Genomic DNA, 7,629 nt, shown 5'->3' on the forward strand with positions numbered 1-7,629 from the left:
GCCAACTTCCCCACCTGCATCCTGCCTATTGCCCTGCCCATACTAACAGCTTTAATCAAAGGCCAAGGTCCAAGCACTGGATCTACTGATTCCAAACTTTCCCTGTTCCAAACTCCCCATTTGACAACCAGTTCAAATACTGCTCTTGCCGAGCATCTTCAATATCCTCACTGTTTACTCCTACCTTTCATTCATCATTCTGTTCACTTAATATATCATTGTTTTCCCTCTTCATCTGAACTGACACCTTAAATATCATATTCTTCCTTTCCACCCTATTAAGGTTGTCCAGCAAATGTTTCTAAGATTTTACACTGTATATCTCGTTTCTAGTCCTGCCCTTGGCAGCCAAGTATTCCTCTTTAACACCCTTTTCCCATTCCTCAAAACTACTTCTTTTCTCTACACCCTCACCCCACCACCATGTTACTTTATGCCTTGGGGGGTCCCTTGTCCATTCACACACTGAATCAGCAACTCTCAGGATATTGTTCTTGAGAGGTTTGTACTGTTCATTAACATTTCTGTCAAAAGCTTCCTGTTCAGCTACCACACTACTCGTCTCGCTGTTGAAGGCATCCCTTACTACTTGTGACTGAAAAAAAAATCAAATATTTATTATACGATTTTAACTAAACTTGGTGGCATGGATGCAGTCACCCAGTGCGTTGTCACATTAATTTTAAAGTCATTAAGTCAACGTTTTAAGTCAGCATAAGGGCTACATAAACATTACTGACCAGGTATAGACTAAACATGATGGAAGGCTTTAGGGCAATGAATGGATGAGAGTGAATAGGACAGTCAGCCGAAGTTCAATATTGTAGAGCAAGTTCAAAAACTGACTTATAACTCAAACAGTTTTGATTCTATTTGAAGCAAACCTGTTGGAAGGGTTAAGGTCAGGGAGGGATGGACAGATTAAATTTTGAGAACAAGTAAAAGGTTGTAGTCGCGAGGCAAGTTCATTTAGAAAAGGCTTGATCTGATATTCACCAAAACATGGTGGAATAGATAAGGGTCAGGCAAGGATGAATTAATTCTTTTTTTTTTTCTTACAAATAATCGAACACCAAGGTCCAAAGGAAGTTCAATATGCAGCCTTTATACCAATTAAAGGACACAGCTGTACTCTGTCAGTGCACCTTGTATCATTTTCTTGTCTTTTGTATATTCTTTATTTCTTATTTCATTCTTTGGTATAACTGTACTTTATAGCTGTATCCTGTACCTTCATTCATTTTTTATGTAGCTTTTAAATATATCTTTGGAATCACCTGCGTGACTGGAGTAATTAACCCAAGGTATCCCATCAACGTGTATACATGTTGCAACATTTTGTCACGGTGACTCCTGACAATGTGTTTACACGTTTAGGTCCATCATTTGCACATTTTTCAAGTTTCGCGGGTGATTTTTGCTAGGCATATGTGAAAGACCTTCCTCTACCCGCAGGCAGGTGGCGACACTGCCTGGACCTGCGTTACCCCTCCTCCCGCACACAATTATCTGGGCAACTCACCTGTTAGTAGTGACCTGGCCAGTAAAGACACATCATGCTATGGTCTCTCCAACGACGAAATTCAAGGTGAAAGTGATTCCCGATGTGAAGGACAAATATTACATGACGTCAGAGGAAGAAACGTGCAGAAGCGATGAGGAGGTAATGTCGCCAAGGAAAGTGCATTATGTAGGTGTGTTTGTTGATTGAAACAACGCATATAGTGCCTGTATTATTGTGTGAAAACCAATATATTCTTGTACTACATATACATTCGAATGAAATAAAAAAATATCTACCTATTTTCAGTGGTTTGGAATAGTTACCCCTCCCATAGAAAATATCTTCTCTGGAGTGCGGCTCCATAGAACACGGTAGGGGAGGGCAGTGATGGTTCGGACACTGGGATGGTTCGGATAGTGCATTCCCTGAGAAACGTATGGGACCTAGGGCCGTGTGATCTTGCATGAAAGTGGGAGAGTTTGTTTACTTTGGCCACACGGAACCTGCAAGCTAGAAACCCCTCACTTTTTGATGCAGGTCAGATTATATGTTTTTTTGCATCTCTTATGTAATAATTTGGGTGTATATCGTAAGCTCTACCTTTATGAATATGCCAAGCATTGAACTGTGCATTATCAGGATGAATCTGTGTTGCATGTAGAACATATTGCTTTGAAAAACGAATGTTAAACTCTCTCGTGTGAAACTTGAGAGTACCCGTCAATTAATTACATTGATTCGGACAGTTAAGGAGGGGGATGGTTCGGACAGTCTGAACTATCCCTCCACTAGTACCAAGTCGTGACCTTATCAAATGATAACGCTACTTTTGATCATTTATATTTGAATACACAGTGAAACCCCATTCTTCATAGTTATCAGGGAATATATATTTATAGCTTTGTTTATTTAACCTACTTCTCAAAGTGTAAAAAGATGGAAGGGGTATTACAACTTCTATTTCAGTTTTGCAGGCTGCAATATGCTTTAAAGTGTTAAGTTAGTCAGTTTAAAATAAGGCACAGATAGTGAAAAGTGAAGTCAATCTTCCAGAGAGAGAGAGAGAGAGAGAGAGAGAGAGAGGCTAATTATGCATAATTTTGAAGCAGAAAGTAAGAGGTTAAGTCAGTTATTAATAAATCTGGTGAAGGCTATTTCAGTTATAAAGTATTAGTTTTTTAAAACAAATATCAAGTGGTTCATTTAGATTCTGAAGTTTAATATTGTACTTTAGGAAAATTAAATGACTTTCAATTAATAAATGTTTGGTTTTATCCAATCCAAGTCACATAATTTTAAGAATATGCTGAGTAATTCCTATGGCCGAACCATCCCACCCTTCTGTCCGAACCATCACCACTGGTAAGGATGGTTCGGACTATTTAGTCACTTGTGTTTCATTAACTTAAAGCTGAAAAGAGCTAAGAATTTCATGTTATCAGTCTAAAGAGCCAAATGATGTGGCAACATTATAACATAAACCAGATTACTCTCCTGCTTAAACCTGAATTTTTATAAATATATTTTTTAAAAAATGTCCGAACCATCACCGCCCTCCCCTACCAGGAGAGGGGAGGGGCACATGTTCAGGGCACTTCTAAGCTCAGGTGAGCACTTTCTCTGAATTTTCGATGTTTCTCATGAAAGCGGTTTCAGTGAAAAAAAAAAAAAAAAAAAAAAAATCTACCGGGATTGGGGGGGGGGGGTCATTGGCGAAGAATCTGCCATGACGCAGCGGATTGTTTTTTTTTTTTTTTTTTCTCGGATGTTTATCATTGTTTCCCGTAGCCTACTGTGCCACAAAGTCTGGCCCAATTTACATTAATATTTTCGGGGATTCAGCAATTGCCAAACATCTCGACACAAAATCAGTTACGTCCTAGGAGAGGGTATCCATTTCTGCTCGCCTGTATAAGCAGATGTTCCTAGGTAGATTTTTTTTTGTATGTCTCAATGTAGTTTTACTTAAATGACGAGAATACTATTGTTTCTAAGCCCTGATGAATTAGAAGAAATCTGATAAAAAGCTTTTTCCTTGAATAACAGAACAGGAGAAGGGAAAACAAGTGAATAAAAAAAATAATAATCCATACACCAGATTACTGGCGTCCTCCATTTGTGAAGTGTCTGTAACAGTTGGACAGTTGTAGGTTTCTAGACAACAAACTAATGTGTCAGAAGTGGCGTCTTTGCAAATGTAACAGTTCTTATTGCATTTACATGCTGATTTGAAGATTGATTTTGCAAGTTAGTGAGTGTATGATAATGGAAGTGAAGTGTTTGTTCATAGATTTTCCATGTGTACACACACTCAAAAAAGTACCGTTACAAGGGGGTTCGATGAGTTTCATACTGAACAGTCTAGCTGTCTCGGTAGGGCTGGAGGAACCTTGTTATCAAACGTTTCATTCGTGGTGTCAGTTTGTATTGTGCAGAAGGTGTAACGATACTTTTTTGAGTGTGTGCATGTGGTAATATGCCATCAATTGCATGGGTAGAATTGTATCATAGAATGTGGAGTCATATATATTTATATATATATATATATATATATATATATATATATATATATATATATATATATATATATATATATTACTCTGCTTCATTTCTCAGCTGTTACAATCACTTGTTGGGCATAAAAATGCATTAATATCGTATACATGGCCGAGAAATTATAATGTATGTTGGGATTATTTACCAACTAAAAGAAAATTCAATACCAGTGTTTATGCTGAGTTATACTGACGACAAGGATGAAGAAATAAAATGGTAATTTGAGAACAGGTGGACCCATCCTGTCTCCTTGATTACATATATAAATACAAAGTTTTCTGTTCTCAGTCAGGTCGTCAATCAAGATGATTATTTTATCTTCTCTGGTGCCTTAGATTTCTCCTTAGCAGCGTAAAATTCTCGTGTATTACCCAGGGAAAAAAAAAGAAGTAATGTGAAATGACTATAAAAAGGTATAGTACTCTGCTTACAATGTGTCATGAAGATTATCTTGCATAAGGATCAGTAAGGAGTTTTTGTTGGCGAGGAGGCTATGGAAGCCAGGTAGGCCCTGCAGGTGGCTGATTAAGAGACGGGTGATGATGATACACCTGGTCGATGATAACAAAAGGCCTCCTTTGAGTGATGAGTCAAAGGTAGCGGTAAGAAACGCTGGGTCGTCACTCACCACCACCACAGTCATACAGTGCGACACCTGCCGTACCTGAGATCATCACCGTAAGTCAAAAAGTGACAGCTCCTGTCTGAAAAGGTCACTTTGTTTATCCAATGGGTTGACTATTTTAACCCTGGATAGGCAACCTGGGGTAATAATTTCACATTAACTGCTTCATTGTTCGTCACGTGGTAATTCTATGGGCTGCAAATCTGATTCTCTCTACCTTCACCTGCCTTTAGACCCTCTTTGTAGGTGGGGGTGTCTTACCTCTACCGCTGCTCCTAGATGCCTTTTTTTGCATGTGGGAATTATATACCCTACGTTACATTTTACCAGGATAGGCAACGTGCGGTAATAATATCCCACTGGTTGTCACGTGATAATTAAATGGGCTGCACATCTCTGCTTCCCTGTACCTTCACCCGCCCTTAGACTCTAGTTGCAGATGGGGGTTCTTGTTTGTACCCCAGCTCCTAGGTGCTTGCGCTTGTGGGAATTTTATACCCCGGGTTACCATCCACGGTACCGAGAAACACTACCTCCATAATATGAATGTGCACAATATATATTTTTGTCCATACTTAGAAAATGGTCTGATATTCAGTTTTGGGTTAAGAGGAATGCACAGTGGTTCTAAGTTTTACCTGTGTTTTGGCAGCTCATTAAATACATAACAACTCTGTTTTATATTGTTTTTTTAACCGTGGGGTATATCGTACCCCAGGTTTCCTAAATGTCAAGATTAGTATAGTTGCCTATCCAGGGTTACTGATGTTAGTAATTCAGTTATTGATTTACATGGAGTACTAATGATATAATGGCTTGCTCTTCCCCTTTAAACATTTACATTAAGATAATACTATTTGACTATTTTCTTTTAGTTCTAAATGTGTTAGCGTTCTCATCAGCTAAATAAGATTACCTGGGAGAAATCAAATTTAATTCGTAGGTTAGGGTTGGGAGAAGACTCACTTAAACCTTATGCAATAATAATTAGTGACAGCACCTTACAACACAACAATATATATATATATATATATATATATATATTTATATATATATATACACATATATATATATATAAATATATATATATGTATATCTATCTATCTATCTATCTATGTATGTATCTATCTATCTATCTATCTATCTATCCCTCTCTATATATATACACACACACATGTGTGTGTGTGTGTGTGTGTGTGTGTGTGTGTGTGTGTGTGTGTGTGGACAACTTTAGGAACTACCTTACAGTCGTGATCATAAATAATCACCTATCTTCCTGTATCCCGTGCCTCAGGCTGGCTCCTCTATGCGCGGCAAGTCACACAGGAGTAAGAGGGGCTGGGAGGGAGGGACCAGAGAAAAAAGGAAAGGTGGGTTGGGGGGACGAGTGATGGGGTGGAGTGAGGGAGAGGAGGGAGGGAGGGTGGGAGAGGGAGAATGGATTGCAAAGTGGTGGTTCCATATTTTGTCTACAGTATATTCTTTCAGTCTGGGCATGATATAAAGGAATTAATAATCGGTACATACTGCTGCATTACACCTTGTATAGCAGTGCCAGATAACAAGCTTGAAAGTTTTGATATCATGGGCTGGCTCGTGAGAAATATAGTGACATGACAAATCAAACATTAGTGCGAAGCCAGAAATTTGTGTTTATCCGTGTTATTTTTTTTCTTGCTTTGGACGCAGAATGGAATCTGGACTTCCGTTCTGTTTGTGTAAGAAATGTCCTCTACCCTTCTATGAAATTAATTTTTGAAACTAATATCATATACAACCTCTGACATGGCTGTGTCCACAGTAAATATGATCATCCTCTCGGTATACTCTCCTTCCATACGGTCACCACCATGTCAACTATTTTATGTCATCTCTATGCGGAAAGGCTATTTAAAATAATGGTGCATAAAAGGTAAATAAATTTGTCTGAGCACATGGGTGGATAAAATAACTGTCCCTCATAACCGGTTAGAAGGAAAATGAAACAAATCCTACCGAAACTCCCAAAATATATCTCAGTCAAGCCAGAGCAACCGGTAAAGCCTTAGTAAGTAGTCCAGTGACCTCCTGTCTCAATAACCTTTGTCAATCGTCGCATCACCGAGGAAACAATGTTGTTGATGGTTTGCTAGTTTCGTCTGAACAGGTCCCACTCGATCTTAGTGTGCTGGAGGAGGCGGGCCCGTGTCTTCACGTTCTCTGGCTCCCACAAGTTGGCAATCAGGGCCTACACGATCTCGATGGCTCTGCACTAATATTTGATCTGTCACTTCAGTATATTTTTCTCACGAGCCAGCCCTTTATATAACCACCTATCTAAAGCTTATCATCTGATGCCGCTATACGAGGTGTAATCCAGCATTATCTATCGAATAATAACCCCTTTTTTTCATCCCCTGAATGAATGACAAATTGTGCGGCCACCACTTCGCATTTCATTTTCCCTCTCCTACCTACCCTCCCTCCCCTCCCTCACTCCACCCCAGCACCATCACTCGTCCCCCCACCCACCTTTCCTTCTCTCTCTGGCCCCTCCCTCTCAGCCCCTCTTACTCCAGTTTGATTTGCCGCACATAAAGGAACCAGCCTGAGGCACGGGGTTCCGGAGTATAGGTGAATATTTATGACCATGACTGTACCTGCCTAATTCAGTGTTATATGGAAGATTATTAATCTTTGTTTAACAGTGACTAATATACAAATCCGCAACAGTCTGTAGGTATATGGTGGTTACAAACAAATTAAATGGTCTTACCAGACGAACCTGTCCAACAACCGTGGAGAACTCAACCTGTGTTTCATTTCCTACCAGACCACCCCAGGGCACTTCAAGCACGCATACAACATGCATCAGTTGCTGATATATCTGAAGCATAGATTGTTGCAAAATGTTAAAACACTAATTATATACAACAAATATGGAAAACCTAGGAATGTGCTGGTG

Source organism: Coenobita brevimanus, chromosome 40, assembly GCF_032717465.1.
Source record: "Coenobita brevimanus isolate Jiangsu-jjx chromosome 40, ASM3271746v2, whole genome shotgun sequence".
Taxonomy (NCBI): domain Eukaryota; kingdom Metazoa; phylum Arthropoda; class Malacostraca; order Decapoda; family Coenobitidae; genus Coenobita; species Coenobita brevimanus.